We start from the raw sequence: 12,773 nt of genomic DNA, 5'->3' as shown, positions 1-12,773 counted from the left end.
CGTTGCCTAGGGCACCGCGTTTAACGCAGTGCCCAATGATGACTCACGACATTGAAGGCTATGGAAGTGGGGGCGCCAATCGTGCCACCTAGGGCACCAGTTGCCGGCAGCTCTCCTCGAGCCGCTCCTGTGTAGATGCTCACTTTGTTATTTTGAAATAATGCTGCTGTGTAGACGTGACCTAAGAGTTGCTATTTAGTATTAGCACAAAGTGTCCTATATAAAGGCAGGTTTAAACTATGGTCTTCTACCTTTGCGACTGGCAAAGGATGTGAAGGATAACAAGAAAGGTTTCGACAGGCATGTTAACAAGAAGGTGATCAGAGAGGGTGTGGGGCCCCTACTGGATGAAGGAGGTAACCTAGTGACAGATGATGTGGGGAAAGCTAAAAATGACAGATGATGTGGGGAAAGCAGAAGCAATGCTCTCTTTGCCTCTGTATCCACGGACAAGGTCGGCTCCTGGACTAATGTGCTCAGTGACGCAAGATGGGATGAAGATGGACAGCCCTTGGTGAGGAAAGAACAGTTTAGGAACTATTTCGAAAAGCTAAACGTACACAAATCTATGGCTCCAGACTTAATGCATCCGAGGGTACTGAGGGAGTTGGCAAATGTCATTGAAGAGCCTTTGGCCATTATCTTTGAAAAATCGTGGCATTCGGAATGATCCAGAGATGTCATTATTCCCCTTTATTCAGCTCTGGTGAGGCCACATCTGGAGTATTGAGTCCAGTTCTGGACCCTCCACTACAAAAAGGATGTGGACGCATTGGAGAGGGTCCAGCGGAGGGCGACAAAAATGATTAGGGGGCTGAAGCATATGACCTATGAGGAGAGGCTGAGGGAGTTGGGTCTGTTTAGTCTGCAGAAGCGAAGAGTGAGGGGGGATTTGATAGCAGCCTTCAATTTCCTGAAGGGAGGTTCCAAAGAGGATGGAGAAAGGCTGTTCTCAGTAGTGACAGATGGCAGAACAAGAAGCAATGGTCTCAAGTTGTGGCGGGAGAGGTCCAGGTTGGATATTAGGAAAAACTATTTCACTAGGAGAGTGGTGAAGCACTGGAATGGGTTACCTAGGGAAGTAGTGGAGTCTCCATCCCTAGAGGTATTTAAGTCTTGGCTTGACAAAGCCCTGGCTGGGTTGATTTAGTTGGGATTAGTCCTGCCTAGAGCAGGGGACTGGACTTGATGACCTTCTGAGGTCTTTTCCAACTCTATGGTTCTATGATTTTATGATAATAACCACACAGGGTGTAAACTCAGCATATCTGAGTGAACCTACATAATATTGAGAATTAGCAACTTAATGCTTCATGAATCATTGCTGAACAGAAATCATTGTAGTCATAGAATATCTGAATTTTTCTGATGCAATATGTTTAAGGTGCATGATTTTGGTAATGTGGGATGTATCTATGTGCAATTATTTTAGATTAACAATTTTTTTTCCCTCAGAATATTTCTTCGTTATTCACAATGAGTACTAGGAGAAAATTTTGGCTGAATTTTTAGTCACAAAAAATTGCCAATTTGGATTAATTAAAACATTTTGTTATGTAAATTTCACTGAAATATGTAAGTCAAAAAACAAACAAAAATTGTTTTGTTTCAACATAGTCTAAACAATGTTTAATTTTAGATCACTTTGTACTTTTCTATTTCATCTATTTTTTTTAAAAAAAATCTTCCTTTTAGACAAAACATTTTGTTCAACCTGTAATGAATTTCTCCCCACTCAACTCCTTCCTCCTCACACAAATCCACTGTGGGTTAACCCCCTGCTGTTTTTTGTACAGCTATAATCCTAGTTAGGCATACTAGTTTTGATCCTTATTACCATCAAGGAAGTACAATACAGGCAGTCCCCGACTTACGTGGATCCGACTTACGTCGGATCCCTAGATACGAACGGGGTGAGGCAACTCCCGCACATGCGCAGCAGCATTCCCGGGGCTCGCTCACCTGGGTCCTAGGATCCTCCTCCTCCTCGGGCCGGCTCCGACTGGGGTCCCGCAGAGCTGCCGGGCAGAGGAAAAGTGCCTCCCCACGCCCGCTGCCCCCCTCCCCCCCCCGCCAGCAACAGGCTGCCTCCTCCCCTGAGCAACAGGCTGCGGAACAGACAAAAGCAGCCTCTCTGCCCCTCCTCCCCTCTATACATGCCGGGCTCCCAGAGCGCAGCAGCATCCCCGGGGCTCGCTCACCTGGGTCCTAGAATCCACCTCCTCCTCCTCTTCGGCCGGCTCCAACTGGCCTCTGCCTGCAGCAGCTGGCCACAGGGACAGGGATCCCGCAGAGCTGCCGGGCAGAGGAAAAGTGCCTCCCCACGCCCGCTGCCCCCCCCCCCGTGGCCTCGCATCCTGCACGCCGCCCCCCTCCCCCCCTGCCAGCAACAGGCTGCCCCCTCCCCTGAGCAACAGGCTGCCGAACAGCAGACAAAAGCAGCCTCTCCGCCCCTCCTCCCCCTATACATGCTGGGCTCCCTGGGCAAACAAAGACTCCACCAAAACAAACAAAGTGCTGGCCTCATTGTGTTAGCAAAAAAAGGACCCTCCTCCTAGAACCCTGGGTGGTGTGTGGAAATAAAGCTATTAGCTCAAAGCATGGTGCAGAGCTGTTTGGTATTTGATGAGTTACTCCTTTAGTCCTGAGTTTGTCACAGGGACAGAAATAGATGTGAAATCTTCTGAACAGGGGAACAGACAGCAAAACAAACATTAGAGGGGAGTTAACCTTTCCCTATGCTATCCAAAACTAAAAAAAATGTTTGGCTAGAGTTTCCCCTACAATATGTACCAGTTCCGACTTACATACAAATTCAACTTAAGAACAAACCTACAGTCCCTATCTTGTACGTAACCCCGGGGACTGCCTGTAGATAAGGAAGAAAGGCAGACTTTTAACAACTGCTGTCTTATAGAGGTATATTTTTTCCTGTAATGCTATACAAACAATATTCCTGTATCTACATGTTTATTGTTCTTGTTTTAAACTTTTCCTTGCCAATTACTGTATTATTTCTAAAAACGTTAATAGCTATTTGTTACTATTTGGAGCAGTTTGAAAAATGGAAATATTTACATCATTTACATAGAGAACACATTTCCAATTTTCCAGCCTCAGAAACTCATAACTACATTGAAAAATGTTTTTGTAAAATCCATTTATCATCAGAAGACTATTTCATGCTTTGGAGAAACACAATTCATTATGGTATAACTCAGTTTTAATATCCAGTACAAAGCAATATGCTAACTGCAATTAGCTGAAGTGGAAATTTTAAAAATGGCCATGACCATTAGAAAAGGCTGTGGCATAAGTATGGAATAAAAACAGTCCAAACCTTGATTATCCCCAGCCTGCACAAGGTCATATAGTTAAAATATTGAATTGGGACATGAGAGTTAGATTAATTCACCAGCTCAGGCACAGGCTTCCTATGTAAATTTGGGGAAAAGACTTAGCTTTAAATTTTTCAAAGATGTATATGCATGCTTAATTTTACAAGATATGAGTGAAATCCTTTTGCCACTGAATTCACTGACAAAACTCTCATTAATCTGAATGGAGTCAGATTTCACCCTTTGTTTGGGCCATTGACTTCAATGAGACTAATCACAATGTATGACCTTAAGGCCACGTCTAGTCTGGCACGATTTTGCGCAAATACTTTTAACAGAAAAGTTTTTCCATATTTGCTCAAGAGAGCGCCTATACTGGCATGTGCCTTTGCACAAAATATTTGCTTTTGCGCAAAAGCATCCATGCCAGTGTAGACGCTCTCTTGCGCAAGAAAGCTCCAATGGCCATTTTAGCCATCGGGCTTTCTTGCACAAGAAATTAACGTGGCTGTTTACACTGGCCCTCTTGCACAAGAAAACTTGCGCAAGAGGGCTTATCCCTGAGCGGGAGCGTCAGAGTATTTGCACAAGAACCACTGATTTTGTATATTACAAAGTCAGTGTTCTTGCACAAATACTTGCAGCCAGTGTAGACAGGCAGCAAGATTTTGCGCAAAAGCGTCTGCTTTTATGCAAACTCATGTCAGTCTAGACGCACCCTTAGTATGTGCTTACATTTACATCAGAATCTTTGCAAGATTGGGCCTATAATGTCTTTTGTGCTTCAGTTCACCACCTGTAAAACATTGATGATAATACTTTCCCCCATCATCTCTGCCTGTCTTTTAAATTTAAACTCTAAGCACTTGAGGATAGGGATTGCTTTTTACTATGTTTATACTGAGTGCATAACAGGGTCCTCATTTCACTTAGGGTACATCTAGACTGGGGTGTTATTTTGGGATATTTTTCTGAAATACACTGATTATTTTGAAATATCTTTTGAAATAATGGGCTCGCTATTTGGAAGTTCCTGTAAACTGCATTCCGTGAGGATTAAGGGACATTTTGGAATAGTGGTTTATTTTAAAATTAACTTGAAATAAGTTATGCCATTTGCGTAGCTCAGATTGCATAACTAAGGGTGCGGTATAATATTACCATTTTGGTTCAGGGGCTGATAGAAAACCAGAAAAGGCTTGTTCTCCACCTCCAGTTCAGATACAACCGACGTAGTTCTCACAATATTTGGACCAAGACTTCAAGAAACTGCATGAGAACTGCTAATTTAATGTGATTTCCACCATTTTGGCTTGAAGTCTTGAGAGAACAGTTCGTATCTAAGGGTACATCTACACTGTGGCACTATTTTGGTATACTTGTGGTATTCCAAAATATCTATTCTGTGTCTTTTAAATACGCCCATTATTTTGAAATATATTTTAAAATAATGGGCGTGCTATTCTGATGTCCTTGCAAATCTCATTCCATGAGTGTTAAGGGACATTTTGGAATAGCGGTTTATTTTGGAATTTGGTGCTATGTAGACACTTATACTTGAAATAACTAACACAATTTGCATAGCTTATTTCAAGTGAAGGGTGAAGTGTAGACACACCCTAAGTGCCATCATGTCTAAATCATAGAATCATAGAACCACAGAGCTGGAAGAGACCTCGGAAGGTCATCAAGTCTAGCGCCCTAATCTACGCAGAATCAATTCCAACTAAATCAACCCAGCCATGGCTTTGTCAAGCCAAGACTTAAACACCTCTAAGGATAGAGACTCCACTACTTCTCTAGGTAACCCATTCCAGTGCTTAACCACCCTCCCAGTGAAATAGTTTTTCCTAATATCCAACCAGGACCTCCCCCACCACAACTTGAGACCATTGCTCCTTGCTCTGCCATCCATCACTACTGAGAACAGCCTTTCTCCATTCTCTTTGGAACCTCCCTTCAGGAAGTTGAAGGTTGCTATCAAATCCCTCCTCACTCTTCGCTTCTGCAGACTAAACAGACCCAACTCCCTCAGTCTCTCCTCACAGGTCATATGCTCCAGCTCCCTAATCATTTTGGTCACCCTCCGCTGAACCCTCTCCAATGCGTCCACATCCTTTTTGAGGTGGTGGTCCAGAACTGGACTCAGTACTCCAGATGTGGCCTCACCAAAGCTGAATAAAGGGGAATGATGACATCTCTGGATCTGCTGGCAATGCTCCTCTTAATGCAACCTAATATGCCATTAGCCTTCTTGGCTACAAGGGCACACTGTTGACTCATATGAAGCTTCTCATCCACTGTAACCCCCAGGTCCTTTTCTGCAGAACTACTACTTAACTGGTTGATCTCCAGCTTGTAACAATGTTTGGGATTCTTCCGTCCCAAGTGCAGGACTTTACACTTGTCCTTGTTGAACCTCATCAGATTTCTTGTGGCCCAATCCTCCAATTTGTCTAAATCACTCTGGACCCTATCTCTGCCCTCAAGTGTACCTACCTCTCCCCTGAGCTTAGTATCATCTGCAAACTTGCTGCTAGGGTGCAATGCATCCCCTCATCCAGGTCACTAATATTTCACAAAACTTGTCCTAGAACCAAACCTTGGGGCACTCCGCTAGAAGCCGACGGCCACCCTGACATCGAGCCATTGATCACTACCCACTGGGCCTGGCCTTCTAGCCAGCTTTCAATCCATATTACCATCCATTTATCCAATCCACAGTCCCTTAACTTGCTGGCAAGTATATTGTGGGAGACCGTATCAAAAGCCTTGCTACAGTCAAGGTATATCACATCCACTGACTTTCCCATGTCCACAGAGCCAGTTACCTCATCATAGAAGCTAATAAGATTGGTCAGGCACGACTTGCTCTTTGTGAATCCATGCTGACTATTCCTGATCACTTTCCTCTCTTCCAAGTGCCTCAAAATAGATTCCTTAAGGATCCCTTCCATGATTTTTGCAGGAACCGAGGTAAGACTGACTTGCCTATAGTTCCTTTTAATCATCCTTCTTTCCTTTTTTGAAGATGGGCACTATATTTGCCTTTTTCCAATCATCCGGGATTTCTCCCGATTGCCACGATTTTTCAAAGAGAATGGCCAAAGGCTCCTCAATGACATTTGCCAACTCACTCAGGGTATGTCTACACTAGAAAGTTAGTTCGAACTAACGTCCGTTAGTTCGAACTAACTTTCCTAGGCGCTACACTAGCGCTCCGTTAGTTCGAACTTAATTCGAACTAACGGAGCGCTTAGTTCGAACTAGGTAAACCTCATTTTACGAGGACTAACGCCTAGTTCGAACTAGCTAGTTCGAACTAAGGGCTGTGTAGCCCTTTAGTTCGAACTAGTGAGAGGCTAAGGCTTCCCAGGTTTCCCTGGTGGCAACTCTGGCCAACACCAGGGAAACTCTATTGCCCCCCTCCCGGCCCCGGAGCCCTTAAAGGGCCACGGGCTGGCTACTCACTTTGTGCCAGTTGCAAGGCTGCAAGCACCCGTGCCTGCACAGCCTGCACCTGCCACAGAATGAGCCAGCCATCCGAGGGTTCCCAGCCCTCCACTGCTCCCCACGACCAGCCTGGCGGCTCCCGGGAGCCTGCCCGGGGGCGCAAAAGGCGGGCGCCCGCCTGGTCAAGTGCGGAGATCGTGGACCTCATCGAGGTTTGGGGGGAAGCCTCCAATGTCCACGATCTCCGCACTAGCCACCGGAACGCGGCCGTCTATGGACGCATGGCTGCCAGTCTGGCCGCCAGGGGCCACCAGCGCAGCCGGGAGCAGGTGCGCTGCAAAATTAAGGACTTGCGGCAGTCCTACTCCCGGGCCTGCCTGCCAGGGGCTGACCCGGAGGCCTGCCCCCACTTCCATGCCCTGGACCGCATCCTGGGGGCTCATGCCGTCCCTGCCCCCCGGGACGTGATTGACCCCGGGGCAGAGGGACCGCTCCTGGACACCGAGGAGGAGGAAGAGGGCTCTGAGAGCCAGGAGCCTGCCGCCAGCCTTCCCAGGACCCGGGACCCCCGAGGCACCCCACAGAGCCGCTCGCCTGCATCATCAGAGGCCGGGGAGGCGTCCACCTGTGAGTACCCTCGTGTTCCCCTTATGTGTACGGGGGGCTGGGGCGAGAGGGAGCCCCGGGACCGTGCGCCTGGGCCTTGCCCACCACGGAGCAGCAGCTGGGGATCCTGCAGGGGCCCTGGCCTTGCAAAGGGGAGCTGGGTTTCACACACCTGGGCCCCTGGGGTCATTGACCGCTGGTCTTCTTGCACCACAGCTGCAGCACCGGGGCCTGCAGGGCGCACCACACCGCCTGCAGCAGCCGCCCGCGCCCGGGCAAGCAGGTCAGCCAGGAACCAGGAGGACTACCAGAGGCGGCATCTCCGGTTCCTGGACCGACAGCTCCGTCTCCAGGACCACTGGGTCCAGGAGGACCTCAGGCTGCGCCAGAGGAGTCTGGAGGCCCTGGAGGAGCAGGGCCGTGCCCTGCGAGGCCACCTCCAGAGCCTGCTGGACCGCTTCCCGTTTCCTCCTCCCCCTGCTCCCCCTCTTTCTCCCCCTCTTGCTCCCCCTGCTCCCCCTGCTCCTCCTGCTTCCGCTCCTGCTTCCTCCACACCCCCTGTCCTCTCTGCCCCCCCCTCCACAACCATTCCCCACCGACGCCCCCGGACCCGCAGTGTGGCGAGACGGGAGAGGCAGCCGGACTCCCACCCCTGAGCTTTCCTTTCCCTTCCTCCCTTCCCTCCCCTCCCCTTCCAGCTCCCTCGTCCCAGGTTTCCCCCTCCCTTCTCCCACCTTCATTCCTCCCTCCCCCACCCCAGTTCTGTGAAATAAACAGACGTTTTTGTTGGAAAAACAGGTGTCTTTATTTGACAGTAGGTAGGGAGGGGAAAGGGGAAGGGGGGGGTAGGGTGGAAGAAGGCCCCGGTGGGGCTTGCAGGGAGAGGTCAGTCCTCCTCCTCCACCAGGTAGCTCTCCCGCAGGGCTTCCCGGATCCGGATGGCCCCCCGCTGGGCTTCCCGGATGGCGGCGGTGCGGGGCTGACCGTAGTGTCCAGCCATGCGGTCAGCCTCAGCCATCCAGGCTGGCAAGAAAGCCTCCCCCTTCCGCTCACACAAATTGTGGAGCACACAACATGCCGCCACCACGGGAGGGATGTTGTGCTCGGCCAGGTCCAGACGGGTGAGGAGGCATCGAAAGCGGGCTTTCAGTCGCCCGAAGGCCCCCTCCACCACGATGCGGGCCCTGCTCAGCCTGTTATTGAAGGCCTGGCGGGAGGGATTGAGGTGCCCCGTGTAGGGCTTCATGAGCCACGGCTGCAGTGGGTAGGCGGCATCCCCCACCAGGCAGACGGGCATGTCCACGTCCCCGACCCTGATGTGGCGGTCGGGGAAGAAGGTCCCGTCCTGCAGCCGCTGGCACACGGAGGAGTTCCGGTACACCCGTGCGTCGTGTGCTTTGCCGGACCAGCCCACATTTATGTCCGTGAACTGTCCCCGGTGGTCACACACGGCCTGCAGGATGACGGAGAAGTACCCCTTGCGGTTCACGTACCGGGACGCCTGGTTTTCCGGGGCACGGATGGGGATGTGCGTCCCGTCGATGGCCCCCCCGCAGTTGGGGAAGCCGAGGGCGCCGAATCCCCGGATGACGGCATCCGGGTCGGCGAGGCGGACCACCCTGCGGAGCAGCACCCGGTTGATGGCCTTGACCACCTGCGGAGAGAGACACAGCAAAGCGTCAATCAGTGGGGCGCCCGGGTGGCTGGGAGCGTGCGTGCCCTGGCAGTGCCCCGGGCCCCACTCCCGGAAGCAACCCCCCTGGCGGCGTGTAGTATGGCCGGGACAGCCCGACCCCTCCGGTGCGGGGTGCTTTCGCCTCCTCCCGCCCCCCCGTTTGTCCCTGGGGCGGCCCATCCCCTCCTCGCAGCCCCCCTCCTCCCCGGCTCGGTGGCCGACGAGCGCCGTACCTGCATGAGCACTGCTCCGACAGTGGATCTCCCCACGCCGAACTGGTTCCCGACGGATCGGTAGCTGTCCGGCGTGGAGAGCTTCCAGAGGGCGATGGCCACCCGCTTCTGGAGGGGGATGGCGGGCCTCATGCGAGTGTCCCTTCTTTGCAGGGCAGGGGCGAGCCACTCGCAGAGCTCCAGGAAGGTGTCCCTCCTCATCCTAAAGTTCTGGGTCCACTGTCGGTTGTCCCAGCGCTCCAGGACGATGCGGTCCCACCAGTCGCTGCTGGTGTCCAGACGCCAGATGCGGCGGGGCACGCCGGTGCCGGGGCGCCGCCGCGGCTCCTCCACGGCCCCCAGGGCGGCCAGGCGGAGAGGCAGGGGGCTGACGTTCCCCAGGTGGTGCCAGGCAGCCTCGAGCCATTGCTGGCAGGCTTGCAGCAGCAAGTCCAGAAAGTGCACCAGAAGGTGCAGGGCGAGCCGTGGCTCCATGTTGCCACCTGCGGCGGTCCCCCCCGAAGGGAAGCACCGACACAGACGGGCACAGAGACCGACGCTTTGCTGTCCCTCGGCGAGGTTGGCAAGCAAGCAGGAAAAGCTGAGAACTGGCTGTCCAGGGGGGTCCCTTTAAGCACGAGCCTCAGATAGCCTCAGACAGCAGCCACACAAAGCAACTGCTGACCTGATGCCCTGCCAGAACCGGTTTCAGCTGCCCTTAAATGCCCCCCTGCGTCCAATCAGTGTGGACGCGCTAGTTCGAACTAGCAAAACGCTAGTTCGAACTAGTTTTTAGTTCTAGATGCGCTAGTTCGAACTAGCTTAGTTCGAATTAACTAATTCGAACTAAGTTAGTTCGAACTAGCGCTGTAGTGTAGACGTACCCCCAGTACCCTCGGATGTATTATGTCCGGACCCATGGATTTGTGTATGTTTAGCTTTTTTAAATAGTTCCTAAACTGTTCTTTCCCCACCAAGGGCTGTCCATCTTCATCCCATCTTTTGTCACTTGCACGTAATTTGACCTATTCACAGATGATTAAAGACTCTATTTTGATTTATAAAAACAAGAAATTCAGTGGCATCTTAAACACTGGGAGGCAAGAGTAGCCTCCAGGCTGGCACCAGGAATTAAATTGTGGGAGTGCGATGTGGGTTCTAGGCAAGGGTCACAGAAGCATGCAGCCTGCTTGCTTCAGGCTGAATGAAATGAAGCAGTGGGACCTAATGTTCCCCACCTCTGCCCTGTACAGACATTATTTTCATATCCTTCTACTAAGAAAACCAAATATTAATCTGATCTTCTATGGAAAAAGTAGAATGTTTTATTTCATTTTCTTTCCATATACGTGTGTATACACAGGCACATTTTTAAATTCAAACACTGCTACAATGAAAGTTTTAAGTGACAAAATTATCCAATTGTTTTTTTCTTCTTTGGTCTATTTTATAGTGTACAGATTGGATTTCCTAGCTGGCTGTTTGAAATGACACCTAGTGCACTGGGTACATGCCCTTACAAGTAAAAAACCCAACAAATACAGGACTTTGTAAAAGGCTTCAAAAGGTCCTTTCACCATATTAGAATACGTAATGTTTTCAGGATGTCAAATCAGCCACACTCTGCTTCAGCCAAGTGTATTTGTGCCTACACTTTCTGGCACCCTGCCACAACTGACTTGCTTTTCATTCATCAAACTCTACAGCACACCATGCTAACTAGGCAACTGCTCCTTCATTTCTGCCTAAATCTCTTTATCTTGGAATTTGGACCCTTTCAATGAGTTTATCATAGTGAAAAGGGCCTGCAATGCAAAAGCAATGTCATTAATCAGCCTGAGCAAGGAGCCTGCTAGAAAATGATAAATTCCCTATATGTAGTTCTAGTTTATCACCGGTTTATTTTAACTTCACCTTGTACTTACTTTATGTATTTGGGTAACTAGTGCAGTTTAATATATTAGTTGCCCTCATTCCATATTATCTCATAAATATACCAAAGATTTATAATTGTATTGATAGTGTTCTCTTCCACAAAGAAGTGGCACATAACAAGCAACCCCTATTAATTATTAACTAATGATTTCAAGCTGCAAAACTATAGTCCTAATGCAGATTATGACTTTTTCTGATAGTTTCGGGTGTTCACATACAAGATTTTCATGTGAATATGGGACCTATTTGAGTTTCCACTGACTCAGAAGTGCAAATTCATGAATTTATGGCTTTGATGACATCAGAATGTCATCATCTTCACTGCAACTGGTGTTTATGGCACTATCATTGATAAGCAATCAAGAAATTATATCCACCCAAGATGATTGTGTGCCAGTGCTTGAGTCTCTATTCATGAAGTCCATTACTGTCTATAAATCCTTCTCTTCTTCTGTCTGCCTCTTCTTCTCTTCTCCTTTACTGTCCCTTGGAAGATGCTCCTGGATAGGGCAGATGATCCTGCTACATGCCATATCACTTCAGCTTGTGCTTCTTTCACAGCCATCAGGAAGTCTCCATATGATCCTGCACATTGGTTGATGATGTTGTAAACCTCTTCATTACTGACATGGTCAGAGATGAAGATGATCAGGATTTTATGGAAGTATCTCTTCTCTACTACCAAGGTTCCCTCTAATCTGTGCAGCTTGCTGCTCTCCCAGGGCTGGGTTCAACCCCGGTTTCACCTGGAGAGGTGTGACCACCCTGCTACAATCCAATTTGAATTTTGGTTTTCATAAAATCCCTGACAGCAAGCTACAGAGGTTGACTCTGACATGTGTGAAGAAGTGCTTCCTTGTGTTTCTGGTATCTTTGCTGCTTATTAATTAAATTGGGTGACTGCTGGCTCCTTTGTTAGGTAAAGGAGATAACACATTCAGTGTCTCTATACCATTCATGATTTTATAGACCTCTATTATATCCCACTCCCTTTTTTACTAGTTTCTAGTATGAATAAGTCCAGCCTTTTAATCCCGTTTCAAATGGAAGCTGACCATATGTTTAACCATTTTTGTTAGTATTTTCTGTACCTTTCATACTATCTTTTTTGAGACGGGATGACAAGAACTGTAGGCAGTATTCAAGGTGTGGGTGTAACATTAATTGACATAGTGGCATTATGATATTTATTGTCTTTTTATCTATCCCTTTCCTAATGGTTCCTAAAGTTCTGTTCACCTGTTTTGACCATTGCTGCATGTCGAGTGGATGTTTTCAGAGAATGATCCACAATGGCTCCACAATTTCTTTCTTAAGTGGCCATAGCTAATTGTATGAATAGTTAGGATCACGTTTTCAATATGCATTAATTCAAAATAAGCTATTCTGGATTTTTTTTTTCTGCAATAGCATATTTTGAAATAGCACGTCTACACTACAGGGATGTCTCAAAATTACTCCAAGGCAGGCTTCCCTAATGTGGATGTGCAACCTTGATTTAGAGCCCTAGGAGGCACTAGGAAGTAATTCCTTTGAATGGCCGTGGGGAAGAGC

Source organism: Pelodiscus sinensis, chromosome 9, assembly GCF_052426305.1.
Source record: "Pelodiscus sinensis isolate ZL-2025 chromosome 9, ASM5242630v1, whole genome shotgun sequence".
Lineage (NCBI taxonomy): Eukaryota > Metazoa > Chordata > Testudines > Trionychidae > Pelodiscus > Pelodiscus sinensis.
The sequence above is the reverse complement of the archived record's forward strand: the minus strand, read 5'-3'. Positions refer to the sequence as shown.